The following is a 16,667-nucleotide window of genomic DNA, read 5'->3' as shown; positions in this document are numbered from 1 at the left end:
AATACCCTCTACAGCCCAACTACACCCCACATGACAAATTTCAAGCCCCCAGGACTTGTCCCATTCCCCCCACACCCAGACTGAGCAACAAGGCAGAGCAGCTCCAGGCCAAACACACCAACACCCGTGACACAGGACAAAAGGGGGGACACAACAGGGACAGAAATATCTGGGCAAGAAGAATGACCCTGAGGACCGAGACAACTCGCAATGAGATGACCGAGGTCAGACCGATGGGGAGCTGACCAGGCTCAGAGAACCCTGCAGGAAGAAGATGCCAACGGGATCACTCATCCCAAGAAACGCAGGGATGGATGCCTGAGAATCCTATGGTCAGAATCCTCCACTCAGCTGTGCACTTTTAGAAGACCTAATCTGCCAGAATGGATCACAGCAGTGCACAGCTGTGGATACAGCTCAGAACAAGACCTGGAAAGGCATCAGAGTGGATGGTTGTGAAGAGAGATGGATAAGGCACCAGCCTGGATGGTTGTGAAGAGAGATGGATCCTGATGTGTCTGAGCACCCGAGTCAAGGGTTTGATGCCTGGCCTGGTATCAGCACCAGGAACAGGGAGATGCTAAGAACGATGCCTGGGGTTTCTAACAGATCCCTCAAAGGGATAACACAACAGACACAGAGCGCACAACAGACAAGTGACACGACCTTGCCCTGGGACTGCTCTGCCCTGCACATCTCAGCACTGGGATCAAAAATGAGACTTTTCCCTTTACACAGCCTAAGGGGTCACATCTTGGACATCCCCATCTCCAAACCTGATTTAAAAACCCCTCCTGGTGACCCCTGAACCCACACCCCACTTTCATCCCCTCTGTGGCTCCCAGCCCTCCACTTATCTCTCAGACATCTGGAGATGCAAATCCACGTCAGGTACAAAAAAAGGCCACCTCTCCCTCAGGGAAATTCCTGCTGTCACTGGGCTGTTATCTCACACTCAGCTACAATAAAGGAAAGCAAATGTGACCATGTGATCTCAGCAGCACATTGGCCAAAAACCAGCAATTCTGCTACTCACCACCTCCTAAGCACACCCAGGTCCTCAGGCCCTGTGCTCCAGCTGTGCTCAGACACCAACACTGCGGGGTGTGCCTGGGTTAAGAGCAGACAAGGTGATGTGGCACTGCTGAAACTTGAGCAGAGCCTCCCTCCTCCTCCCTGACACACCTCAACTCCTCGGCTGTTACCAAAGCCCACCTGGATGGCCCCTTCAAATGGAGAAGGTCAAGGCTTCACCATAGAGTCCTGTAATGCTCCCACTGTCTGGTTGGTGAGGGGAGCTCGGCATCGTGTGAGTGGAACACCTAAAACACACAGCACTGGACGCTCAGCGTTCCACCAGCAAGTGAGGCTTGAGCAATAGTAACTGCCTCTGTCCACTGATCACTGCTCACCTCGTACACTTCACCTTGACTGCAGAGACCCAGCTTTGCCTCCTAAAAACAAAGACAAAGAGCAGTGCTGTAACATGGCCACCATTTACACTCCCCTGCAAACACAAACAGTGACTGACCTTCTCAGGGGAGCCCCCTCACACAGGATGGGGTGCTCTGCCATGGATGTAATCCATCTGCATCTGAAACAAAGTCAGGACAAGAGTCAAAGTGCTGCAGGATCACTTGACAGCTCCAGACACTTTGTGTCACCCTCACTGTTTTTACTCCTGAGGGGTCCATCCCACAAGGGCTCTCTCCTCTCTCAGGTAACTTTAAATTGCCTCCTGGCACTGAAAAGGTTTTTTCCCTTCTCCCAACCACCAGCCCCAGCAACTTAACTTTTGAATATGAGTGGACAAAATCCATCCTGGGCAGAAATGAATGTGTTGGCTCCGTGGATTTGAAGACGTTCTCTCAGTGCTGCCATATCCAAACTCCAGCTGTGCACCTCCTCACACTACCTGGAACCACAGAACAGAAAATGTGACTATTTCACTCCAGAAGAGTCACCCCCAGGGCTCCTCTGCACCCCTGTCCCGGCCCCCCCTCAGATCTTCCCCCCCACTCCAGAGGCTGCCCAGAGTGAACCCAGCAAAAGGAAAAGGGACACACTGAGCACAGCACTCACCTCTGGGCCACCTGCCCAAGGGCCAACTCACCCCCTCCCTCTATTCCCTGGCACACCTGGGGCAGCAGCAGCACCTGCAAAGAAACAAAAGAGGAAAAATTATGCTGAGTTACTATGAAACAGCAACCTCCCTGCTCTGCCTGAAGCACAGCACAAGTGAACCTTGATGTTGCACCCATCTACCCTCCTCTGGCATCCTGGGCCAGCACATCTGCCAAGGAAACCACCCAAAATAAATAAATAAATAAAACCAGTGAATGCTTAGAGTAGAACCAGAAGTGAGACTTCAGCAAAAGCAACTGCTTCTGTCCACCATCACTGCTCACCTCATCCACTTCACCTTGACTGCAGAGATCCAGCCTTACCTCCTAAAAACAAAGACAAAGAACAGTGCTGTAACATGGCCACCATTTACACGCCCCTGCAAACACAAACAGTGACTGACCTTCTCAGGGGAGCCCCCTCACCCGGGATGGGGCACTCTGCCATGGATTTAATCCATCTGCATCTGAAACAAAGTCAGGACAAGAGTCAAAGTGCTGCAGGAGGACTCGACAGCTCCAGACACTTTGTGTCAATCCAGGAATACCCTCTACAGGCCAACTACACCCTACATGACAAATTTCAACTCCCCAGGACTTGTCCCATTCCCCCCACACCCAGACTGAGCAACAAGGCAGAGCAGCTCCAGGACAAACACACCAACCCCCGTGACACAGGACAGGACAAAAGGGAGGACACAACAGGGACAGAAATCTCTCAGCAAGAAGAATGACCCTGAGGACCGAGAGAACTTGCAATGAGATGACCGAGGTAAGACTCATGGGGAGCTGACCAGGCTCAGAGAACCCTGCAGGAAGAAGATGCCAACGGGATCACTGATTCCAAGAAAAGCAGAGATGGATGCCTGAGAATCCTAAGGTCAGAATCATCTACCTGTCTCTGCATTCTGACAAGACCTAATCCACCTGAATGGATCACAGCAGTGCACAGCTGTGGATACAGCTCAGAACAAGACCTGGAAAGGCATCAGACTGGACACTTGTGAAGAGAGATGGATCCTGATGTGTGTCTGAGCACCTGAGTCAAAGTTCAATGATATCAGTGCCTGTCCAAGGAACAAGGAGATGTTAAGAACAATGCCTGGGGTCTCCAAAAGACCCCTTGAAGGGTTAAGGCAAAAGACACACAAAACAAAACACACAAAAGACACAGAGTGCACAACAGACAAGTGACACAACGTGCCCTGGGACTGCTCTGCCCTGCACACCTCAGCACTGTGAGACCTTCCCTTCACGTGCCCTAAAGGGGTCACAGCTTGGACATCCCCATCTCCAAACCAGACCCAAAAATCCCTCCCGGTGACTCCCAGCCCACACCCCACTTTCACCCCCTCTGTGGCTTTGAGCCCTTCACTTATCTCTGGGATGTACAGGGATGAGAATCCACATCAGGTGCCAAGGAAGGCTGTATCTGCCTCTGGGAAATTCCTGCTGTCTCAGTCAGGTGCCATAAAGAAAACCAAACATCCACGGATGATCTCAGCAGGGCTGTTGGGTGAGAGGATCTCAGTGTGAGACAAGTGACCACCTGAAACACACAAACAATAAGGGATGCTCAGAGTTGCACCAGAAACACCACTGCCCTGACCACACAAACATATAAATTTTAGAAAACACAAACAAAAGTCCAGCAAAAAAAAGCCAACTCTTATTATTCCTAGTCCATCTTCCAAATATAAAAAAAAATAACCCCTATATCCATTCTCCTCAAAAAACCTCCAAAATACATACTCAGAACCCCCAACTTAAAGACCTGCCTCTAACCAAAGAAGCATAAAACCCACATCTTTTAAACTATAAAAACTCATTAAGCTAACACATCAAAACCACAGAATTTTAGATCCTTAATCAACACCAGCACACCATATACACCAATCCCATCTCTACATACCAAATCAAAACCCATTTTCTATTACTAACATAACAAAAAATTCACAACCTTTAACTGCAATAAAAACTAAAAACACCTAATTAGAAATAAAATAATTTCATTATAACTAAGCAAAAACTTCAAACAAACTTCCTCCAAAATAAACATTTTATCCACCAAAAAAACCTCAAACATTTAAAATAACTACTTCAAAAATGCCTTCTGTACCTTCCAGACTGATTTTGAGAGCTAAGCAAGGAAAGAAAAAGCACGCAGCCTGTTTTAAGAAAACAGTGTTTACTCCTGTGCATTCCCTGTCCAGTGTGTTCAGCCCAAGCACAGACAGACTGCAGCACACAGATCTCCTTTGCTCTTAGTTAGTTTTAGCCAGCTAAAGAAAAGCCTTTTTTTTTCCCTTTTTCTTCTGACTGTTTAAACCTGCTGCAGACTGAAAAACCCAGAGAAGCACAACAATAAACAAATCAATCAACAAAAATAAAAATAGCACAAATACGCTTAAACTAACAGCACCAAAAACAATTATTCCTAACTCAATGAACCCATAATTCCTCAAAACCATCAAAACAAACAGACCACCTATAAATACACACAAAACCAAAAGACCCATTAGACTACAAACAATATCCCCTAAATTATCCAAAACTATAAAACATATACCATAGCCAAGCAGGCTAAATAAACAAACCCCAATAACACAAAAAAATCATTTAATTGTAAATATTAAGAAACCCTAAAAAATTAACTACATCACACTGTCTCAAACCCACTAAAACAAACACTAGATGCTCCCTATGATAAAAGCCACCTGACTTATTTATTTATTTATTATTTATTTTATTTCTTAAATAAATAAACCTTCCTCTATACCTCACACCACAGCCTATTACACCACTGTAAACCTTAGACAATAAACCCTGGAAAAACACAATATCCCCCCAAAAACAATTCAACAACGAAACTCAGTTTAAAAATATTCTGACCATGTGAACTATGAAACCAAACACGAAATAAATACACCACATATCCCTCACCATACACCACCTACGAACAGAATAAAGCCACACAATAAATCACTAAAAACCACCAAACAGAAAAAAACAGCCCTACCCAACCTGAATCCCTCCATACAACACACAAAACCCCAATAACACATTTCAGAAGTCCCTCAAAAAGAGCTACTTAAATCATTTCTACCTCAAATACAAACAAACCCAACCATAAAGTTACCATCACTCAAAAACCAAATTATATATAACAAATAATACTCCAAAAAGTCACACAAAATACTACATATCCCCTAAGTACATAACATTAAATAAAAGCCACACAAAAGTTCCACTATTCATTAAAATTCCAGGTAAAGAGAAAACTCCCCCACTTTAAACACAGACAACAACAGAAAAGGAGTTCCTTCGATCAATTTGAACTCCTTTTATCTCCATAACTCCTTTTTCTTCTGGGAGCACCGGGGAGGGATTGGTGAGACGAAGCTGAAAAGGTAAAAAGTCCCCCCAATAAACCCAAACTGGCTTATCTGTTTAGCATACAAGTTTGTCCCTCATCGCTTCCTGAAGTAAAACCCCAAATCCAAGTGCTCCTGCAGTCACTTCATGAAGCACAGCCACAACCTAAATACAAATTTCTCACTCCTCACAGCTCGATACCGAATTCAGCTGAGGCTCCCCTTTTAAATTTCCCCTGGCTGGAACCGCCCCCTCATTATCCATCACAGCTCCACCTGTGCTGCTCTGTCCCCCCTCACTGTTCCCAGCTCCACCTGGGGCTGCTCTCTCCCCTCCCCATCCTGTGGCATCTCTCACCTGCAGCTGCTGCCACTCTAAGGGTGAGCGCAGAGGGGACTTGTTGTTCATTCCTGGGACGGTTCATTGTCTGCAGCTGACACGATGGGGCACCGGGCTTCCCTTGCTGTGGATAAGGACCCCTCTTCTCCTGCAGGTGCCCGAGGCTGAAACTGGGATTCCACCTCTGAAAGTCCGTATGCATGAGGTTCATAATTCCCAAGGAAATTCCCCAGAAATCGTTACCCTTCATTTACAAATATTCCTTTGGAATCACTCTTAACGTGTCCTTCTGTGGAAGCGTTTCAAACGTTCATTGGAGAGTTCAGGAGCCGAGTTGGCTTGTTTATGACTTGGCTGACAAGCCCAGACAAAACCCAAACACCGAGAACGCCGGCACTGACCGGCCCTGCCCCGTGAACTGCCCGGCTCCGCCCCCGGCTCCGCCCCCGGCTCCGCCCCCGGCTCCGCCCCCGGCTCCGCCCCCGGCTCCGCCCCCGGCTCCGCCCCCGGCTCCGCCCCCGGCTCCGCCCCCGGCTCCGCCCCCGGCTCCGCCCCCGGCTCCGCCCCCGGCTCCGCCCCCGGCTCCGCCCCCGGCTCCGCCCCCGGCTCCGCCCCCGGCTCCGCCCCCGGCTCCGCCCCCGGCTCCGCCCCCGGCTCCGCCCCCGGCTCCGCCCCCGGCTCCGCCCCCGGCTCCGCCCCCGGCTCCGCCCCCGGCTCCGCCCCCGGCTCCGCCCCCGGCTCCGCCCCCGGCTCCGCCCCCGGCTCCGCCCCCGGCTCCGCCCCCGGCTCCGCCCCCGGCTCCGCCCCCGGCTCCGCCCCCGGCTCCGCCCCCGGCTCCGCCCCCGGCTCCGCCCCCGGCTCCGCCCCCGGCTCCGCCCCCGGCTCCGCCCCCGGCTCCGCCCCCGGCTCCGCCCCCGGCTCCGCCCCCGGCTCCGCCCCCGGCTCCGCCCCCGGCTCCGCCCCCGGCTCCGCCCCCGGCTCCGCCCCCGGCTCCGCCCCCGGCTCCGCCCCCGGCTCCGCCCCCGGCTCCGCCCCCGGCTCCGCCCCCGGCTCCGCCCCCGGCTCCGCCCCCGGCTCCGCCCCCGGCTCCGCCCCCGGCTCCGCCCCCGGCTCCGCCCCCGGCTCCGCCCCCGGCTCCGCCCCCGGCTCCGCCCCCGGCTCCGCCCCCGGCTCCGCCCCCGGCTCCGCCCCCGGCTCCGCCCCCGGCTCCGCCCCCGGCTCCGCCCCCGGCTCCGCCGGCCCGGGATGGGGGCGGGACCAAACTTCCACATACTCGGGGGAAAAAAAGAGTAAGGAAAAAAAAAAGGAACAATGAAAATATGAAAAAAATTATTATAAAATAAAAAAAAAACAAAAAAAACAAAAAAAAACCCACCTCAAAAGTTAATAAAAAAGTAAAAAAAGAAAATAAATAAAATCTAAAATAAATTTAAAATATAATTTAAAAATTTAAAAATACAAAATAAATAACATGAATGTAAAAACTGAAATAATATCCATAAATAAAAAAAAAATAAAAGTCGTTAAGATTTTAAATAGTAATAAAGAAAAATTTGAAAATTTTAAAAATAAATAATACACTAAAAATATAAAAATGAAAGAAATAAACCAAAAGCATTTTAAAAAGACAAAACAAAAAAAATTAAAACATTAACCACAATACAATATTTAACATAAAATACAAAAATCAAAAATTAAAAAATAAAATAAACAATAAGAAAAATAAAATACGAAATTAAATAAACACAGCCCTCCCCTCATGCCACTGCCTAACACAGGCCCCAGGAGTTTTCTTGATTAGACAGGGATAGGGAAAACAAACCCAGTGCCTCCCAGAAATTAAGGTTTTCTAGAAAATTCCCAGTTTTGCTTGGAAACAAATTCTGTTTTAGCAGGAAGCTCACTTGGGATGAACACCCACATGTGCCAAGGCAGGAAAGAACCACCTCATTGTGTCTAGAGAACAGCAACTAGGCCAGGATTTAAGTTTTAATGGAACTTATGTAATTAAAAACACACTCAACTGAACTTGAAAACTAGATTAATCAAGGCAATTAAACACTTTACAAGTTTTCCTGGGAATTCCCAGAATTCTGTGGATATGGTGCTGACACATTCCTGATTTACCAACATTAATTGGGTAAATTTCCTTGGAAATGTCCCCTAAGAATTAGCAAAATTCCAACTCGGATGGAAAATAGGAAAAATAAATATAGCCTTACTAAAATCAGAGAGAGGAAAAATATCAAATAAAAGGAAGGAACAATATCTAACTCCCAGCTTGCCTAGAAAACAAGCCCAGAAATTTCTAACATGGAAAACTTTTGGAACAGTCAGGAAGTTCATGGAATAATTATTTCAAATCTGCTGCCTCTGCTCTGATTTTCAAGGGAAGAGGGAGTTAAACATGCCAATTTACTCCCATTCCAGAATGATCTCTAGTTTGTGGGAGTAACAATCCAAAGAAACTCCAATCTTACTTGGATTTGACAGCTGAAACTCCCAGCAGAGTTGGGAAGTTTCAATGGAACAAAAGAGTCACAATTGCTGGAATAACAAAATTCCACTCAGCAAAAGACAGCAATTCTATTTACAAATCCATGGAGAAGGAGGAGGATGACACCAGGAACACAAACCAGCTGAAAGCCACAATTTACTGTAAAGGGCAGGAAATCAAATGGACAGTCTCTGGTTCTGATCAGGCGTTTCTCCAGGAGTCAGAGAGAAAAGTGGGAACCTTGGACTGGGATAAGGCCTTCGAGTGGCTCCACTTCCTACTGGCTCTCTCCTTTTTTGCCAACTACCTGCAAGAGGAAAAACAACAGGAATGAAGTTTCAAACAGGAGGTCCTTGGTTCAGGCAGACTGAAGTGCAGCTCCCAGGGAGCGAGTCCAGGCTGTGCCCAGGGGAGCTCCGGGAATCTGGGATTGCCCGTGGGATTAAAGGGCTGGAAAAGCAGGGCCCACCTGCCGGGTTTAGTGCTGGGACACAGCAAGGCCTCGGCTCAGGGGCAGCAGTTAGAGCTGGGACCGCAGGAGAACACCACAAAGCCAGGTTAAACATCCAGCATGACACGCAGCACGCTCCAGGAGAAACTCAGGTGGGAGAAGCCCCCGGATGCTCCGTGTTCCTTGTCTTCAGCAGCTTTGCCAGGGCCTCTCTCAGAATACTGACCTCAACCTGCAGCTCCTACAAAATAGGAAAACTTATGGGAATCGCCCAGCAATCCATGGATTTCCAGGTATTAAGAACCAAAGCAGCCGCCTCTCAGTGGTGTCCCCAAGGCCCAGCAGTGCCCAGCATCTCTGACTGGAATTTGAGGGGTCCCAGCACAGCCCCAGAGCAGCAGAAAAACCCACCTCCAGACTTACCAGAGAGATGACAGGAGCACCCTCCCTGCGATGCCTGCTGAGCCAAGTGGAGCTGGCAGGGTGACCCACCAACATTCTGCGTTCACCTTTCAACAGAGTCAATGCGGAAACAGAACAAATCTCTCTCAGAGTCGAGATGCCTTCAGGTGTGCCTGGAGATGCTCTGGAATGTCCTTCAGCAGCCAGAGAAGAACAGGGTTTCTACTGTGCTGTAAGTGAGAAATACAATTTAATCAGAAGAAAATAAAAGGAAGCATCTCTCCCCTTGCTTTTTATATTAAAAAAATTATGCATTAGAATTTTTTAAGCGTTCATTCTTGCTTTACACAGTAAAGCAAGTACTAAAATTACAAGTACTAAAATTCCAGTATAGTAAATTTTTATAGTAAATTAAAGAGCATATACAGTATATTAGAATATATTCCAAGTAGTATTTTAAAATATATAAGATAGCATTTAGTAACACTGTGCTTATTACTTTTTTTGCATATATTTAAACATTACAAATATGAAACCTTCTGCATAATCAGAAAATGAACTAGAAGAACTAACCTAAACAACAGAATAATAGCATTAAGAGCACAAATAAAGAAAAGAACACAGACTCTAAAATAATATGTTCTCTTAAAATTGTGCCAAAAAAGCCAAAGCACACATGAGAAAGATAAAGGTGAAAAAATGAATAAAAACAGACCCCCACCACGGCCTGGAGACCACCACCACTAAAGGCTGAGCATGCCCAGAAAAGTATAGAGTAATTACCATACCAAACGAAAATAACCAAGATCAAAAAATAAATATGTATGAAGAAAGTCTGTAAGATATCATGCATATGTAAAACCTCAGAAAATAAGAAAGGGGGCAAATCCCCTGGGGGGGGTATGCGTGTCTTTGATAAAATTATCCCCCACGTCAATAAATACAAACCGCTCTAACAACTCGGATTAGTTGTGGAGTTCTTTCCGCGTCGCTTCAGCCTCCCTTCATCCTGATGAAGCCGTTCCCCTTGTCCATCACTGCGTGTCCTTGTGAGAAATCCCACTCCATTAGGGCATAAGCGGCTGGCACAGACCCCCCCCCCAAATCAATGTTCCGGGGCTCTCGGGGCCACAGGAGCACTCCGGGCGTTTTACCGGCTTCTCCTCGCCGCCTTCCCCGGGAATCCCCGGCTCGGCTCCAGCGCCGACAGCGAGTGCTCCAGCTCCGGGCACAGCGCCAGCGTGTCCCGCCCGCCCGCCCGCCGGGGGATCGGCAGCGGCCCCGACACCGCCTTGAATGGCCCGCCGACGAAGCGGCAGTGACGGCGGACACCGGCCGGGGCAGCCCCGGAACTGCGCCCGGCTCGGGCGGGCGCGGCTCGTTCGGTTCGGCTGAGGGGGGCGACGTTCGGGGAAACTCGGCTATTCTCGGCTGTTCGGAGGAACTCGGTCATTTCCGTCAGCAGTCGGCTATTCTCGGCTGTTCGGCAACAGTCGGTCATTTTCGTCAAACTTCGGCTACTCTCGGCTGTTCGGCGAAACTCGACAATTTCCGTCAGCCGTCGGCTCTTTTCGGCTATTCGGCAACTCTCGGTCACTTTCGTCACCCCCCGGCTATTTTCGGATGCGAGGAGCATTACGTCACTTTCGCCCCTCCCCGCCGCCATCTTAGTTGTGGCTGAAGCCGATTCCGGTCGAGCCGCCATCTTTTTTGTGGCACCGTTAAGGTCCCCGTCGGTGTCTAACACAGGCGCCTGACTAAATCCACTAACCTGAACACGGCTGCGGCGCGAGTGAACTTACAGCCCGTGTCTCTACACCTGGACAGGCCACAGAAAATTGTCCCCGGGCGGCGCCGTGGTCGGGTTTTTGTGCAGGCAGTCAGATAGACAGACAAGAGGTCCTCTCTTTTTCCCGCCCTTTTGGCCGCCATCTTTGGAAGGTCGAGCGCCGCGAGCCGCGCCGCCATCTTGGTTGTGGCACCCCCCCCCAAACGTCCCCCTCGGCTGCTCGCACAGGCGCCTGATTACATCGCCTGTCCAAACACTGCCGTGGCGCCACTCGGCCTCCATTCCGTGCCCGCGCACCTGCGTACGCCGCGCAAAAATCGCTCCCGGGCGGTTCCGTGGTCCAGGTCGCGCGCAGGAAGCCGGCTGCCACGCGCCCGGGGTCCTTGCATTTTTTTTCTTGCTTTTTGGCCGTGATCTTTCGGCGCTTGGGCACCAACACTGCCCGTGAGCTCACAGCCCGGGGCTGCTACGGGCCCTCGGGGACAGGCACGGTCGAGAGTTGCACTACTGCTTTATATCCACACGATGGCAGCACTGCTGCACAGCTCTCGGGACTGGCACGGGGAAGAGCTGCAGTACCAGTCTGTATCCACAGGGTGGCAGCATTGTCGCACAGCGCGGCCCGGAGCAGAGTTGCAGTACCGCTTTTTATCCACACGATGGCAGCATCGACTTACAGTTCACAGCCCGGTGCCAGGCAGGAGGAGCTGCAGTACCGCTTTTTATCCACACGGTGGCAGCACTGCCGCACAGCGTGGCCCGGCGCAGAGATGCAGTACCGCTTTTTATCCACAGGATGGCAGCATTGCCTTACAGTTCACAGCCCGGTGCCAGGCAGGGGGAGCTGCAGTACCGCTCTGTGTCCACACGGTGGCAGCGCCGCCGTAGGGAGCGGAGACAGAAAAGAACGTGGGCCAAAATTCCTCTTCCAAACATCCCCGAAAATAAAGCCCCCAAAAGACCCCCAACCACAACAACTACGAGAACCCCGCCATCAACCGAGCCAAAACCAAAAAAGCCTTCATTTTAGGCTACACTTCAATATTTCTTCTATTTCTTATTTGGATATTTCTATTAATCATTACTATTTATCTATTATATCATGTACATTATATTCCATATATTTTACATATTGTAATATATGGAACATGTAATAATAATGATTGCATCTATTGATATTATTTTTCGTATTTTATAGTTCTCTTTTTGTTACTTTTTTTTTTCAATTTCTGTTTACTTCTTGATATTTTAAATTATATGAATTCATTAACCAAAGACATCAGAACCACAGTTAATTAGAATTGAATGACCCTGGTTTTCTAAGGGGTAAATATTTAATCTTTATTAAAATAATAAAGACGCCTTTGGGGAGGGGGGGGTGGTTGTGGGGGGGGGTTTGTTTTGGGATTTTTTTTTTGTTTGCTTAATTTTAGATTTCTTGGCTAATAAACAAGGAGGTTCAGAGAGTTCGAAAATAAAATGTTTACTTAATTTTATTGCTACCTCTGAAAAACACCTGACATCAAGTTACTCCTGGTAATACTGTGCATGGGGAGAATGAGACCTGAAAGGAAAAAAAGGGCACCACAGTCTCTACACCTTTCTCTGTTAAGGCTTTTTAATTTTGCAGAAAATACAGAGGATTTTCACTAACTGCACTCTCAATTATATCCAGACATCCAATGGACAGAGAGGTCATTTTTCAACTTCTTTCTTGCCAACAGCCAAACTTGCACCTACTCGGGGTAAGAAGAAGTATGGGGAAAAAAAAGAACAAAGAAAATATAAAAAATATGTAGAGGGAAAAATAGGATTAACAAGTTAATGGTTTCTGTGTAGAAGTCCACCAGAAGGGTGGTCAGTGTGCAGAGAAGGGAGTCTCCTGGAAAACAGAGAATGGTTGGGTCTTTTTTCATGTTATCCTTTATTCTTTTTATGTTAAAGCATGGCACAAATGAATTTAGTGTTCTTTGTCATTCTTTTCTGATTTTTCTCTCCTTTAGGGACAAACTTCCACATACTCTGGGTAAGAAGTAGTATTTAAAAAAGGAACAAAGAAAACATGAAAAAATAAAATTGAATAAAAATTAATAAAAAGTTTAAAAATTAAAAATAAAAATACAAAAACATGAAAATAAATAAAAATATAAAAATCTAAAAGTAATATAAAATAAAGTAAAATAATTAAAAAATAGAAAAAATATAAAATCTTTTAAAGAGTAAAGAACAACAGCTAGACTGGGATAAGGCCTTCCAGTGGCTTTGCTTCCTACTGGCTCTGTCCTTTTCTGCCAACTACCTGCAAGAAAAAAAACAACAGGGATAAAGTTTCAAACAGGATGTCCTTGGTTGAGGCACTTCAAAATAAGATTTTTAACAAAAAATGTTGGCCAAAACAGAGAGTCCCAAAATCAAGATATAAGTCTCACAGATATTTAAAAAAAAAAAATTGTCTTTGGTGTGTATAACTTGCCAGCCCCTCATGTTTTCAGTCCTTACCATTGATTTTTACCAAGTTGATGGTTAAAACCTTGTAGAAAGCTAAAAAAAAAAAATAATCCAGGACAAAGCCAAGCATTTTCCCAAGTCCCCTCAGTGTGGAGCTGTGTCAGCCCCGAGTGTTTGGTCCCCCAGCCCAGCCCAGAGCAGGCTCCAGCTGCTCCCCAGGGGGGGTTACCAAGGGACTCACTTGTTTGGAGCTGTAAATGCAGGTGCCCTGCACTGGAATGCCAATAAATGTGAAATATGTGACTCTTGTCTTCAGCAGTGACTGACCTTCTCAGGGGAGCCCCCTCACCCGGGATGGGCCACTCTGCCATGGACTGGATCCATCTGCACCTGAAACAAAGTCAGGACAAAAGTCAAAGTGCTGCAGGAGAACTCGACAGCTCCAGACACTTTGTGTCAATCCAGAAATACCCTCTACAGGCCAACTACACCCTACATGACAAATTTCAACTCCCCAGGACTTGTCCCATTCCCCCTACACTCAGACAAGCAACAAGGCAGAGCAGCTCCAGGCCAAACACACCAACACCCGTGACACAGGACAGGACAAAAGGGGGGACACAACAGGGACAGAAATATCTCGGCAAGAAGAATGACCCTGAGGACCGAGAGAACTCACAATGAGATGACCGAGGTAAGACCGATGGGGAGCTGACCAGGGTCAGAGAACCCTGCAGGAAGAAGATGCCAACGGGATCACTGATCCCAAGAAACGCAGGGATGGATGCCTGAGAATCCCAAGGTCAGAATCCTCCACTTAGCTGTGCACTTTTAGAAGACCTAATCTGCCAGAATGGATAGTGGCAGTGCACAGCTGTGGATACAGCTCAGAACAAGACCTGGAAAAGCATCAGCCTGGACACTTGTGAAGAGAGATGAGTCCAATATGTGTCCAAGCTCCTGAGTCAAAAGCACACAGCTGAGGAATGCAGAGATCAAAAATGCTAAGATTGACACCAGGGTTTTTGATAGGCCCCTTGGAGGGCTAAGGGAAAAGGCATGAAAGATGAGATGTCCAAAAGACACAGAGTGCACAACAGACAAGTAACACGACATGCCCTGGGACTGCTCTGCCCTGCACACCTCAGCATGGTGATCCAAAATGAGACGTGCCCTTAATGTAGCCTAAGGGGTCACATCTTGGACATCCCCATCTCCAAACCTGACTCAAAAATCCCTCCTGGTGACCCCTGTCCCGGCACCCTGCTTTCACCCCTTCTGTGAGCCATAGTCCTACACTTATCTCTCGGACGTCTGGGGATGCGAATCCACATCGGGTGCCAAAGAAGGTCGCCTCTCCCCCAGGGAAATTCCTGGTGTCACCACGCTGTTGTCTCTTAGCTACAATAAAGAAAACCAAATGTGACCGTGTGATCTTAGCAGCACATCGCCCGAAACCTGACAATTCTGCTACTCACCATCTCCTACTCACCGGGTCCTCCGGCCGGCCCCATGCTTCAGCTGCGCTCAGAGGCCAACGCCATCATCATGGCATATGCCTGGGTTAACAGCAGACAAGGTGATGTGGCACAACTGAAACTTGAGCAGACCCTCGCTCGTCCTCTCCCTTGCCTCCTCAACTCCTAACCCCAACTCCTTGGCCGTTATCAAAGCCTACCTGGATGGCACCTTCAAATGGGGAAGATCAAGACTTCATCACAGAGTCCTGTAATGCTCCCAGAGGACTCACAAGCGAGGCGAACATGGTCCGTTGTCCGGAGCGCGAGGGCTGTGGGGGATGATGGAGCAGGAGCTGCAGGTGGCACCTGCAAGGGCAGGGCCCTGGGACAGGTGCGGCACCGGGGGCTGCGGTTCTGCCCCTGCCCACCCTCCTATCTGCCAAGAGTGCGGAACACGGGGGTCGCTTTCCTTTGGCAGCCTTGTTCTGGCCCTGCCGGGGCAGCTGTGCCAGGAACGAGCTGTCTTAAGCCAGGGATGGGGGAATTCCATTGAGTCTCCCATCTAGTGCTGTGCTGTCACCAAGTCAACTCCTGATTTCAAGCTGACGGTTGCAGCGGCCCCGAGGTGAGGAGGGATGCCAAACAAAACCCAGTTATATGTAACACAGAACCATGCCAAGTCTTGGAGTTTCTGCAGGTAAGAGCAGGACTTGGATTCTCTGAGGACCTCGGCTGAGTGGGAGGCACACAGTTTCTCCTGCCTGAATTCCTGCAGCTGTTCATCTCTGCTCCTCTGCAGCAGCAGCAGCTCCCTCCCTACATGAGAGCTGCCTCAGCTCGGATGAGTGTGAGAATATCCAGCTCTTCCTTAGGACTTGAGGCATGGCAGGGAGCAGAGCTTGTGTCAGAGCTTGTTTAAAAACTTCTAATATAAAAATAAATTAAAGCAGAGGCATTTGAGGAGATAACATAAGAAAATCTATTGCAAGCATACGTATAAGCTGACTTAATTTAAACATCCACATTGATGGACATTTTGTGGAACCGCTCTGAAGGCAGTGTCCGAAAAGCTTCGTTAGCCTGTTGTCTTCTGCTGGTTGAGTAGCATCTGACCCCAGCGCTCGGGGGCTGCGTGGAGATTCCTCCCCAGAGTGGGGTCACCCCTTAAAGATGAGCCACAAAGATTCAGTCGTTGGACTGGGTGAGTACCTATTTCTACTTAGTAATTGTTTTCACTGGCTTTAATGCCATGGCTGCAGTGCTCCTTCAGATGTCATGCCCTGCTCCAGCAGCTACAGCTCCCGGGCTGGGCAGGGAAAACTTCTGGGGAAGGGCTTTCAGTCTCAATAGTTACCATTTAAATCAATCAAGCCATGTATAAGTACTGGTGGCCAAAAGTTTTACCGCTTCCCTCTGAATCATCCAGCATTGGCTGGAGGTTTGTGCAAGCTGGTGGCCTCTTCTACCTGTTATTATCTCCCAAACGGAATTCAGCTAAGTAGAAGAGGCACAGATAGTGCCTACAATTTTGTGACATGAAGAAACAGCCTGTTACTGGAGAGTCCCAGACCTCTGTTTCCTTAGCCTCTGCAGGTCTGGCACATGGAAAGCCCAAAGGCACTGAAGTACCCCACTCAAGCAGCCAAATGTTAACAATCTCTCCAAAGCCTAATTTGCCTTTGATATAGACTTAATTGTCTGCGTCACCTACCAGGCTGGGGGAGGGCTATAAAAGGGGCTGCAACCATTGTCTGAGACAGAAGAGAGTCCAGGAACAGCTCCC

At 48.5% G+C, this 16,667-nt stretch overlaps 1 long non-coding RNA gene across 2 annotated transcripts; it reads right to left on the bottom strand.

Moving 5' to 3' along the window:
- Window positions 1-847: 847 nt before the first annotated feature.
- Window positions 848-1,322, bottom strand: LOC310917963. 2 transcript variants are annotated; one of them, XR_014591533.1, is made up of 3 exons: window positions 1,216-1,322; window positions 1,037-1,110; window positions 848-959 (listed from the first exon to the last, which is right to left on the bottom strand). It is a non-coding gene; the product is annotated as an uncharacterized lncRNA (long non-coding RNA). The 2 variants fall into 2 exon arrangements; XR_014591534.1 differs by having other exon boundaries at window positions 1,186-1,276.
- Between the last annotated feature and the right edge of the window lie 15,345 nt (window positions 1,323-16,667).

This window comes from Zosterops lateralis (genome assembly GCF_965231275.1).
Source record: "Zosterops lateralis genome assembly, chromosome: 22".
In the NCBI taxonomy this organism is placed as follows: Eukaryota; Metazoa; Chordata; class Aves; order Passeriformes; family Zosteropidae; genus Zosterops; species Zosterops lateralis.
This window is presented reverse-complemented; position numbering and strand designations above follow the sequence as displayed.